This window comes from Gallinula chloropus, assembly GCF_964237585.1.
Source record: "Gallinula chloropus genome assembly, chromosome: Z".
NCBI lineage: Eukaryota > Metazoa > Chordata > Aves > Gruiformes > Rallidae > Gallinula > Gallinula chloropus.
The window spans coordinates 87,411,796-87,423,946 of record NC_140089.1 but is presented as its reverse complement, the minus strand read 5'-3'; the positions used below and the strand labels follow the sequence as shown (position 1 = coordinate 87,423,946).

General features: G+C 52.2%; 1 protein-coding gene across 2 annotated transcripts in view; it reads right to left on the bottom strand.

Annotated features, from left to right (window-relative positions):
* The window catches only part of CTIF (cap binding complex dependent translation initiation factor), a gene marked incomplete at both ends in the record, with an annotated part of 131,305 nt that overhangs the window by 18,835 nt on the left and 100,319 nt on the right, over positions 1-12,151 (bottom strand). The window lies entirely within an intron of this gene.

Here is a 12,151-nt window from a genome sequence, read left to right as displayed (position 1 = left end):
ACCGCTTGCGCGAGAGGCAGCGTCCCCCGTGCCCTGCCCTCCCCCTCAGACACACAGACAGACAGACAGACAGACAGACAGACATGGGGACTCTTTTCCATACGCACAAGCCGGGATCGAACGAAAGCAAACAACAAACAGGTTTAAACAACAACATGCTGCTGGTGGCCACGCCAAGGCTCGGCGTTCCAGGTGGATCTGCCCAGCCCATTCGTTCTGGTATCTCCAGTAGACCCCGTGCCATGTCAGGGGCATCCTAATGGCCTGGCTGCTCCCTTTTTGGGGTGGAGGGATCTCACGAAATTATGGCAGAGTCTGGCACCCTGCCTGGCCCAGGAGAAGATCAGGGCAGCCTGATCAGGGCAGCCCGGGCGCTTGGCATTAAAAGGTCACCCTGCTCCTGAGCTGATGGTTGCCATGACCAAGGATTATCCGAATGACGCGATTTATGGAGCAACATCAGGAGGGAGCGTGCAGGGGAGGGAGCTGCCTCGCCATCAGCACTGGGGAGAGGGAAAATAAAGGAGGTTTGTCTGACAGCAGGGTATGAGAGGGGACATGTGTGCATGTGTGTGTGTGAGGACTGTGTGGCAAAGAGCAAGGGGCAAGGCAGAAAAGCAAATAAAAGCCCTTCTAAAGAATGGCACGAGAGCGCGCCCCGCGCTCGGAGCCAAGAGGGTTTCCCTGGGCTCTCAGCAACGCTGCAGAGCTTCTTACAAGGAGCCCCACGCGACTTTGCTTGTCTGTCTCCATAGTGACCTTTCCTTGGTATTAAAAATCAGTAGGCACTAAGTCAGGGAAAATTAAAGAACGGGGACGGGTTCGTTCCCAAGGCCGTGTGTTCCCCGAGCGCGCGTCGGGCACCCAGCGCGCACCGAAGAAGTTAACCTCCTGTCTTTTCATTTTATAGTTTATTCCCACTGCCCGAGACAAAAAGGGGCTCTGACCTGCCATCTGCACCCTGCAAAGCCCAGGGGGATACAAAACCCACCACACCAAGGAGGGTCCCATGCCCTGCACAACACGCCGGAGATCTGTTTTGAAAGGGGGGAGGGTGGGTAAGCGAAGCAGCCGCTGCAGAAAGCCAGGCAGAAAAGGTGGCAAGCATTTTCGTGACACAACCATGAGCAGGGGAGATCCAAGACAGGAGCTATTTATATGTTTCATTACGAAAGGGGAAAAGAATAAATAAATAAATAAATAGATGAAATAGATTTGCATATGCAGGAAAAGGTCTTGTAAAACCACCAGTGCACTTATTAGCCAAACAGCGATGACTAACTCCTCTCTACACCCATTTCTATAAGGCAGTTGCCCAACGGTGTCTGCGACTCTGAAGTCAACCTGCAGCCAAATCCTGTTGGGTCCTTTCAGCCTCTCTGGGGGAGTTGGTGGTGTTTGTCCTTTCATTATCCAGCCAGTCCCAGGGCGGTGATGGAGGAGAGAGTTATTTGCCAGCTCAGGTTATCACCCCGGGGTTACTGAATTACTCATTCTGGAGTTTTCACTTGAATTTTAGTTTAAAAAAAAAAAAAAAAGGAAGAAGTTGAAATGTCTTCCTGACTATTTAGCAATTAGAAACATCCTACGAGAGTATCTCACACCCCTCATCTGCACCAACTGGGGCCTTCAGCCTCACTGACCCATAGGGCCGCCCACCAGCCACCTCCACCCTGGGATAAGAGCAGAACCTGGAGCTCTTCCTTGATGCTCTAAAACCTCTCCATCCCCTGGCATTGGCCACTGAGTTGTCCCTTCCACCTCCTCCAGCATCCCACTTGGCTCCAGCACCCAAGTCATCGTGCTCCTCCCAGGCTGGATGTCCCTGGACATTCCCCCTGTCCTGCCTGGGAAGGTCCATGCTGACATGACTGGGGAGCTGAGCTGTGTTTTGGGATCCCTGGGGCACAATGGGGAATTCTTAGGAGCTTGGCATAACTGCACGGGCTCTGTGGTTCTAGATCATAGGGAAAGAATAAAAGCCACTGCAGGGAACTTTCCTTCTTCCCGTCCCTGCCTCAAACATGTTGCCCCACTCCACAGCCTTGCCAGGGAGAAAACTGAAACTTCAGTATTTTCTGTTGGAAAAAAAAAAAATCCACCAAACCAACCATGAAACTTCAATATTTTCTGTTGAAAATGTTTTCTCTAAAAAATTCCACCAGCCAACCAAAAAAAGTTTCCCTAAAACAACCACCAAGCAAAATTCACCAAGCCTAGTATGAGAGCTGGGCAAAAAGGGGTGCCACCACCTAGCACCCTCTTTTTTCTTCACCCTATGGCACCCAGTGGGTGATGCCACCCAACAGAGACACCAATGCATATTCCAGACCCCAAATCTGCAGGTGAAGAAGACCCTTGAAAAAGAAAAGGGACTGGAGTCCTCCTGCCCCCTCCCACCACGTCACCAAAAAAACTTGGGGAGATTTTGATGGACACCTGTGAAGGACAGGAGTGGGGTATGGAACATGGGATGGATGCAGAGGTCACCGTGAACATTTTGACCCAGAATGTGGTATCACTGCAGGAATAATTTTACTCTGTTTGCAGCTTCAGTGTGGGCCAAATTCCACCAGTACCTGCAGAGCAACTCCCTGGAGCAAAAGAGATGGTCTGCGTGTACCCTACAAGAGAGGGAGTCACAACAATTCCTTCAAGAAAGTCGGAAAAGCAACTTGCCAGATGTTGGAATTAGACTTTTCTGGACCATGCCTGCCTACAGGGTTGGGCTTTCCATGATCTGAACTTCCACAGTTTTTGGACTTGCAGCACCAAGTGCTCTGAGGTACTCATCTGCTTTGGCCCTGCCGGGTGGTGCTACATCAGTGCCATGGAAGGTGGCAAAGGGAGCTTTGTCCTTAAATCTGCCCTTCAGACAAAAAGTTTGACCGGGACCACAGCATGCACAGATGGGCAAGCCAACACGAACGTGTTCCATGTCCCACCTTCCTTGGGGTTCCCATCTTTGAGGAGTCCACTGCCATCATCTAGGTAATTCTGTCAGAGGATTTACGGGTGAAATTCACCTGCCTGCAGGTCAGCTGAGCTCCCAGCAGCACTGGTGACCCATCAAGCCGGGCCCAGAGCATGGAAAGAGCAACCCAATTACTTCTACAAAGGGTTTGCAACCCAAAACGGATGAGGCAGACCAAGAGTGTGAGAGAGGTGAAGAGCTGCCCAGCAGCACAGAGAGGCTCAGCAGAGAACAAACCCCAGGTCCCTTGTGCCTGGAGCACATCCGATGGAGCCATGCCCTGACCCACAGCCCTCCACCACATGGATGAGAAGCCTTGAGGAGGCTGAGGAGTGCTGAAACCAGATGGCTGGGTCGCTGCCCGGCCCAGTGAACTTTATTTGCTCTGGAAATGCCTCACGGAGTTATACAAAAATAACCTGTGGATTGGCTTGCCCCATGCTTAGGTGGTGATGTAAGGGCAGTAAGCAAATTATCTTTCATCAGTTTGACTGTATTTTTAAACGTGAATTGTATTACTAATTTGGGGGTGCCCTGGCCTGTAGATAATCTGGGTGCATTTGCTGGATGACCTTCCTCCAGCGCCTCAAGTTTAAAATAACATGTATTTATACTAGGCAATGGGGTTGACCTCCCTTCTGTGCCTGGTTTTGGAGAAGAGTTCATTGGGAAGCCATGTGGCGAGTAGGGGGGTGCCAAGGGGACCTGTAAAGAGGTCTCATACAGGAGAAGTTTGGGGCTAAGAGGTTCATCGCGAGGGGCCTCACAAGATGTGTTGGGTTGTTCAGGCCTGGCTTGTGATCACACGTGATATGGATGTGCCATGACTCATCCCACCCTCCAACATCCCCTGCTGGACTCCTTCTAAGCTTGGCAAGGAAGCCTTGAGCTGAAGCTCCTGCTGAACTTCTGCCAGCAATGGAAACAGAAAATGCCATTGTCTTGGGGCTCTCTACTCCTGCACCCAAGTCAAGGCCCACTCTTCAACTCAGTGTGGATGCAACTTATGCAACACTATCCCTTCTTGGGCCAGACATGACACCCCTCCAAGGCCTAGGCTAGAAGAGCCAAGAGAACTGGCCCCTCCATAGGAGAGGAAGAAAATTCCTCTTCTACCCTTTTTTAGTGGGCAGCAGAGTGAAGTGGGATGAGAGGCAGCATTCTGCCATCGGATGTAAGCCCCGACCCTGGCCCAGACACCTGCAGCTGAAAACTCATCCCTTGGGAATTCACCACACTGCTTTTTTTTAAGATGAGTTCCAAATAACTCTGCCCCAGATCTGGGCTCACCAACTCATGGCTGACTCTGCTATCAGGATGTTAGATGGCAAACATTTAGCCTGGGATAAAAATGAGGGTTAGTCTAGGCATTGCCACCTTCTGAAGGGAAAAAAAGGAGACATATTTGGGCTTGCTGCTCAGTAAACACGGGGCTCTTCCTCTGGCAGCGCTGCTGTTTAGTCAGTCATGGTCAAGGAGGCAGGAAACACTGAGTCAGAAATGCTGCACAAGAAGAAATATATAACACTTAGGTATTAGCACAAGGCGCTATATAAAAAGCAGAGAGTGGTGGTGGGAAATACTTGGTCGTACTGACAGTGTGCCATGAAGAGTTGGCGCCTTAAATGGCTCTTTGGGAAAGCCCTGAGACAAATGAAATCACCGGGGGAGGGAGTTGCTGGGTAGAGGCTGGGACAGCATCTGTCCCTTGCCGCTCTCCTGGAGGAGGACGCCCTCCACCAGCCCCAAACCCTCCTAGAAAGGGCTCCAATGAATGACATTTGGCACACTTGGCTTTGCTGCATCGTTCCCTGTCTGCAGTTTAAATAATGCTTGTATTTGGGGTCCAGGCTTGGAGGAGGCTCTGGAGTATAGCTTTGCTTTCTGCAGGGTTTGGCTCAGTGAGATGAGTAGCTTACGGCACTGACGTGCAGAAGCAGCTCAGGAGGTGCTGGAGAAACCTGAGGCAACACCAGAGATGGATCAAACACCTCTTCCTGTGTATGCTCAGGGTCTCACCGAGCTCCTCTGGAGAAATCAGGGATGTCTGGCTCCACATGGACACCACTAGACAAGGTGGTGTGCTGTACCAGACCACTGGAGTTGGTGGGACACAAGATGGGACCACTGGCTCTTCCATGGGCTCTGCTCTTCCTCCAACCTGCACCCTGGTGATGTTCCCTGAAAACCAAACCATAATGAGACCCCACTACACACCCTCCCTGCCCACGCTACAGCCAGCCCAGGGACAACAAGACAAAGTACAATAGGGCAACGGTAGAAAACTTGCTCTGAGCCAACAGCTTCCACGCAGGAGCTGGCAACTGCAGCACAGGAGACAAGAGATTTATTTCCAGTCCTGTGGGCTCCCACCACCTCCGTACCCTGACTTTCCAGCAGGCAAACGGGAACAATTTACTCATCTTCCTCTGCAAAGTGCTTTGGGGCATGTGATGGAGACATGCAAATCACGGCAATTATTATTACTCCAACAAAGGAGCCATTGACATTTAAAGGAGATAAAGCCTTTAAATTACAGATGACACCCTGTGCCCAGCCTTGCAAAGTCCCCGCTTCACCCAGCCATGAGACACTTCACTCCCACGGGCTTTTAGCACATCCTTTCCACCAAGCTGGACCTGGACCGGCACCAGCTTCTTCTCCAGGTGTTTTGGCCACTCTGGGAAGAGCAGCAAATCCCACCAGTGGCCGTCAGGGTGGGCCTTGGTTTCATGATGGCCCCTGCTCTTTGAGCACGGCTTCTAATCACAGCAGTCTCCAAAAGGCATTGCATGGTGAAGGTCCAGGTTAGGCAGGGCTGTGGTCACCTATGGCACCTATCTCCCATCAGCCAACCACCAGGTGATGATGTGTAACCTGCGTTAAACGCCAGCTGACCGATTCCTCAAGAACAACTCAAGATGGTCCTGTGGCCAGACACAAATAATGCTGATTTATCTTGAAAGGATTTGGGCAGGAAGGGGAAAGTAAGGTCATAAACCACCTGGTTCTTATAAAAGAGATGCTGAGCAGACTCCTGGGATTAGGAGCATTCGTGGATTTTAAATTCTGCAGGTTTGGGTAGCTGGGGGACATGATAATCAAGAGCCAAGAAGAGCTGTGGGTACTTCCCCTGTCTCCAAACACCCTGAGGTGACCAAGTGGGCGGTCACTTGAACCTCCTGCCCCCCCCATGTCTCACTATGACCTCTCCACCTGGCTCCAAATCTGGGATCAATAGCAATTACCCACCCAGCGTGGGTGTCTCATGGCTTGAGCCAGCGCTAACTCCTGAGGTCCTCGGGGGCTGCAGAGGTGCGAGGAGTTAATTAGGGATGTCACTGAGGTTTAAAGCACCCATGTGGGAACACAGTGATGGATGGGTAAACAGAAGAGTGTTGCCATTAACCCAGTAGCTGCTAGAGGTGTTGAAGCACTGCCTCAGTGGAAGCTCTGAGATGACCAGGGGTGTGAAGTAGCATGGTCTGCACACCACAGACAGCAAACAGCCTTCTGTCCTGGTGTAAAAAAAGTCTTCTTTATTGACCTCTCTGAGTGCAAAGAAAGCAGAGTGAGGAAAAGAGGCAGCCTGAAGGAAATCCCCACCCCCATCCCCCCTTCCCGGTCTCCTGTTATCTCCTCCTTTCCTCTCCTGGAGGGGAAAACATGAGAATGAGATGTGGCCACATCCTGGGAAGACACCGTGTCCCTCAGGTCAGCAGAGCTTACCGCTGAATTGGACCAAACCTCATCTTCCCCAGAACACATTCACATCCCCACTGAACTACTGAGGCTTGTACCATGTCTTGGCAGAACTGTTTCTCCAAGTAATTTTCAAGTGGGGAAATGCACGGAGCTGAATCATCCTGGAAAAGAGAGTGGGATGTTCTGGGAGCTCCGGTTGCTTCACCAGAGGATGTCTGCCAGTACGTCCTCCAGCAGTGCCCAGGTGACAGAGTTGTCTTCCTTGTTGCTTAATTTTTATTGCCACCCTTCCTACCTAGCACCTTTCTGGCTTCCCAGACACGTGCCGGGGTGTCAGCTCAGCTGGGTAACAGCAGTCTGTCACTGCTTCAAAGCCCCGTTATCCCACTTACCCAGACACAATCACACAGCCAAAAATGTCACCATCTGCCCCAGCTTACAGCGAGCAGAGGGACACACACCCAGGGGACTTACAGCCGACTGCTCAGTCCCGTGGAGAGGAACTGGAAGGGAGACATGGACCATGTAAAAATACAGATTCATTTCCTTACTGGGACCACTTTTTCCAGACGCCCCTTGGCTGCAGGGTGTGCAGGAGGCAGCTCCTGCTTGGCAAGTGTGGTGCTCTGGAGCTCTGCAGAAGTTCCTCGTGATATTTCCAACGCTTTCCAGTCCCTGGGGGTGTTCAAGGCCAGGTTGGCTGGGGCCCTGGGCAACCTTGTGTAGCTCCAGGCCTGGAGGTTGGTGTCCCTGCCTGTGGCAGGGGAGTTGGAGCTCTGTGATCCTTGGGGTCCCTTCCAACACAGACCAGCCTGGGATTCTGTGATTCTATGATATTCACTGAAGTCCCAGCACTGCGAGACAACCTGGAGGCAGTGATGTTCCCTCCGCCCTTGCAAACGTGTGTGGGGAAACCTCAGCTTACTTTTGGAGACACCTTGATTCCTCTCCTGGTCACCCATTCTCTGGGACAAGGGAAAAGCATCCACATCCTTTAAGAGCATCCTGTCCCTGAGCCAGCAATCCCGTCATTGCGACACAGAGATGGATCATCCCTGCTCATCCCAGCATCTGCAGCATGGAGAAAAGTAGTAATATAAACCTCCCAGTCCATGTGCCATGTTCCCCAAAGCATCAGCTCAGGAACTGGTTTGAAGAGATTCCCCCAAGCAAGCGCAGAGGATCTGTTTGATATGGGTGGGGATGGCTCAATGGGCAGTTTTCAAGCCTTTCCCTGCATCAGGACAAGGTCAGAGCCCTGTCACCATGCCTGACACCTGCTCAGAGGTCACTTCTGTGCCTGAAAGCATGTCCACCCCAAGTGCAATACGAACTCCGGGCCATGACTGACCAGGATGCCAACAGAGGCTGATGGATGGATCCTGCTTGCAAATGCCACAGCTGGGGAAGCCCACCATTGGAGTCTGGGGGGGCGGGGAATGCATCAGGGACCAGCTGGATTTTTTTTCAGCAGGCTGCACTGTTATTTTTAAGCTCTACACATTCACTATGTCCCCTTTGTAAGGCAGATGTGCCAGGGGGGTCTGTGGCCATGGGGCAGGTTTGCAAAGAGGGATATAAAGAGAGGAAAAGTAGCCATGGAGTCAGGTTCTGCGCTGTCCAGGTGCCATGGCTGGAGGAATTCTGCTTGCATGAGAAATGAAGCTGGCCCCACTGAAACACCAGCCAGCCCGTGGATGAAGGAAACCAGGCAGGGAAGAAAACCAGGCAGCTAATCCCACCTGGGAGCTTTCCTGCATGGGCACTCCTGGTTTGCATCGGCTCTATCCTAGGAGGGGTTTCCCTGGGTGCCCTGGAGCCGGCTGCTGGATGCATTCCTGAGGGATGCTAAGACCTTTCTAGCAAGGACACTCTTGGTGGTGCTTCACCATGGGGTGGGACCACCAATCCACTGAGCTGGCTGTGGAGTGCAAGATGCCCATGCTCAGCCTCTGCTTCTCTGCAGTGCAGGGCCAATGGATGAATGAAACCCCAGAGGCTTCCCCCCAGTCCCAAAACCGGCTTCTGAAGTGGAATTTCCTGAGCTGGGTAATGCAGGGAAGAGGACAACCCTTGGCTGGACCTCATGGCACACAAATGGCTACAAAGAGGTCCAAGAGGCATGGGGCATTATAGAATCATGGAAGGGTTTGGGCTGGAAGGGACCTGTAAAGGTCATCTAGTCTCATCCCCCCTGCAGTGAGCAGGGACACCTTTAACTACAGCAGGTTGCTCAGAGCTTCATCAAGCCTGACCTTGAATGTCTCCAGGGATGGGGCCTCCACCACCTCCCTGGACAACCTATGCCAGTGTCTGACTACTTCCATTATAAAAAATATCTAGCCAGAATCTTCTCTTTTAGCTTAAAACCTTGAGCTCTTGTCACAGAATCACAGCATCAGTAGGTTGGAAAAAACCTTTAAGATCCTCAACTCCAACCATTCCTGTCCTGTGCTAAACCAGATCCCTGAGCACCTCATCTCCCCTCTGTTAAACACACCCAGGGCTGGGGACTCAGCCCCCTCCCTGGGCAGCCTGTGCCAGGCCCTGACAACTCTTTCAGAGAAGAACTTTTCCCTCCCAGCTGAGCTGACCCTGCCCTGGGGCAGCTTGAGCCCATTGCCCCTTGTCCCATCTCCTGTCCCCTGGCTGAAGAGACCATTGCCCACCTCTCTGCACCCTCCTGGCAGGGCAGGGGAGGTGGGGAGAAGGTCTCCCCTCAGCCTCCTCTTCTCCAGGCTCAACACCCCCAGCTCCCTCAGCTGCTCCTCAGAGGATTTGCCCTCCAGCCCCTTCCCCAGCCTGGTTGCCCTTCTCTGCACTCGCTCCAGGACCTCAATGTCCTTCTGATGGTGAGGAGCCCAGAACTGGACCCAGCACTCGAGGTGCAGCCTCACCAGTGCCCAGTCCAGGGGCACAATCCCCTCCCCAGACCTACTGGCCACACTATTACTGACACAAGTGTCCCATCACTACAGGCCCTGCTAATGAAGTCTTGTCTCATCTTTCTTATAATCCCTTTTTAAATATCAAAAGGCCTCAATAACGTCTCCCCAGAGCCTTCTCTTCTCCAGCCTGAACAAACCCAGCTCTCTCAGGCTGTTGTCACAGGAGAAATCCTCCAGCCCTCTGAGCATCTTCGTGGCTCCTGAACTTGACCAACAGCACCACGTCTTTCCTGAACTAAAGTACTCCAGAGCTCCATTATGGACAAGAGATCTTGGATTTCTCCTTTAAAAGAAAGCACACACACACACACAAGAAAAAGAAGAAAGATGGATGCGTGGAAATGCTCTGGCTGGGAGAGCACAGGGGGGTCCTGCAGGCAGCCAGCCAGATTCATCATGGGATGGCTTCTCCCTTCATCTGCCCAGAGATTGAACTGCAGGGGTGAGAAGGGAACTGGAGGAGTTAACAGACTCCCAGCCAGAGATATTCGTGGCACCCAGAGTTCGTGTAAAGTTTCATACCGGGACCCTTTTCTAAATTCTTTTGGTCATGGGAGAAAACATTGCAACTGTTTAGTCTGCAGGGAGGTGGTGGCTCTGGCCCAGCACTCAACGTTGCTGAGCAAACATGCTGGAAAGCAGGGGCGCTGACAACCCTCTTATCTCCTCCGACTGCTTTTCACCCCGTCCCTCCCATCGCCGTGGCCAAGCATCCGATGGGTGTCTGGTACTGGTGCCAGAGCTCCTTACTGGAAAGGCAGCTCTAGGCCCCCTGTGATGGAGGGGGACAAGTGACCACCAAAGTTGGGTCTTGGAGGTGAAGTACCAGTCTGCTAGAAAAAGCAGTTTATTTACGCAAAAGACCTCAGGAAAAATCTTTCTCAGAGGCTAATATTTACAAATCCTACGAAGCCAGGGACCTTCTGCTCTAGCAAATGTTGTATTTGGCTATTTTTTTTTTAAAAAATTAATATAAAAGATGCATTAATCTTCTCTGCTCATCCCCTGAAGCATGCATGTACGGAGCACCCTACAATGCCTCCAGAGCTGCTCATCCATGCCAGAAAAGCTGAGATTACAGAAAAGAGCGTCAGAAAGCAGGCAGAAAACTGTAAAACCCCCTCAATCCCTCCAAACTTTCTCTAATGGGATGTTTATTGTTGCCATGGCGTTTTCACAGAATCACAGGGTTGGAAAAGACCTTTAAGATCACCAAGTCCAACCGTTCCTGTCCTGTGCTAAACCAGATCCCTGAGCACCTCATCTCCCCTCTGTTAAACACACCCAGGGGTGGGGACTCAGCCCCCTCCCTGGGCAGCCTGTGCCAGGCCCTGACAACTCTGCCAGGGAAGAACATTTCCCTCCCAGCTGAACTGACCCTGCCCTGGGGCAGCTTGAGCCCATTGCCCCTTGTCCCATCTCCCCTGGCTGGAGAGACCATCGCCCACCTCTCTGCACCCTCCTGGCAGGGCAGGGGAGGTGGGGAGAAGGTCTCCCCTCAGCCTCCTCTTCTCCAGGCTCAACACCCCCAGCTCCCTCAGCTGCTCCTCAGAGGATTTGCCCTCCAGCCCCTTCCCCAGCCTGGTTGCCCTTCTCTGGACTCGCTCCAGGACCTCAATGTCCTTCTGATGGTGAGGAGCCCAGAACTGGACCCAGCATTTGAGGTGCAGCCTCCCCAGTGCCCAGTCCAGGGGCACAATCCCCTCCCAGACCTACTGGCCACACTATTTCTTACACAAGCCAGGATGCCATTGGCTATTTTCTGCAGCTTACTGGAAGAACAGCTATCCATGACCATCACCTGTGGGACCACTGGGCACCAGGTGCTGGAATATTAAAGAGGCTTAAGGAAGCACACCTTATTAGTAAAGCAGAAATTGAAAGAGTTTGGTTTTCCAGCATCACACAGTTTCCTTAGCTGGTGCATGCTTTTCTCTTGGCTTTGCTTCCCGTTTCTGTTACTCCTGGGCTGGAGGTGGTATCGCTGGGTTTGGGTTCCCAGCGCTGCTTAGAGATGCTCCTTCTGGCCCCTCTTTATTAAAAAAAGTAGTACGTAGAACAATAATAATTAGAAAAAAAAACCCAAACAAAGAAGAAAAATAAAGAAAAGTGGAGGGATTTATCAGTGGGGACGTCAAAGGAAGCATTGGGTTTGGATGCTCAGTGAGGGAGCGGAACCACCATGGTGCAAAACCCATGGGTGGCAGCGTTGCTGGTGAGGCCAGAGGACATGCTGTGATGGGGTGGCATCACCCTGCCATGCACCACTCACTCCTGTGCCCAGGACTCCAATGCCATGTTTCAGACAGGCATCAGCCTGTCCCAGCACGGGACAGGGACCTGATGTAATTTCTCATGCATCTGGATTCCTCAACTGCTGCACATCCCTGGGTGCCTCCGCTCCCCAGGACCTGTCCCACCAAAGCCACTTCCCACCACCGTTTTGCTTGCCCAGATGCCAGCAGCAGGGAAGGATGAGGCTGTGCAGAACTGTCATGGGGGAGGTGAAGGGGATGTGGACTCC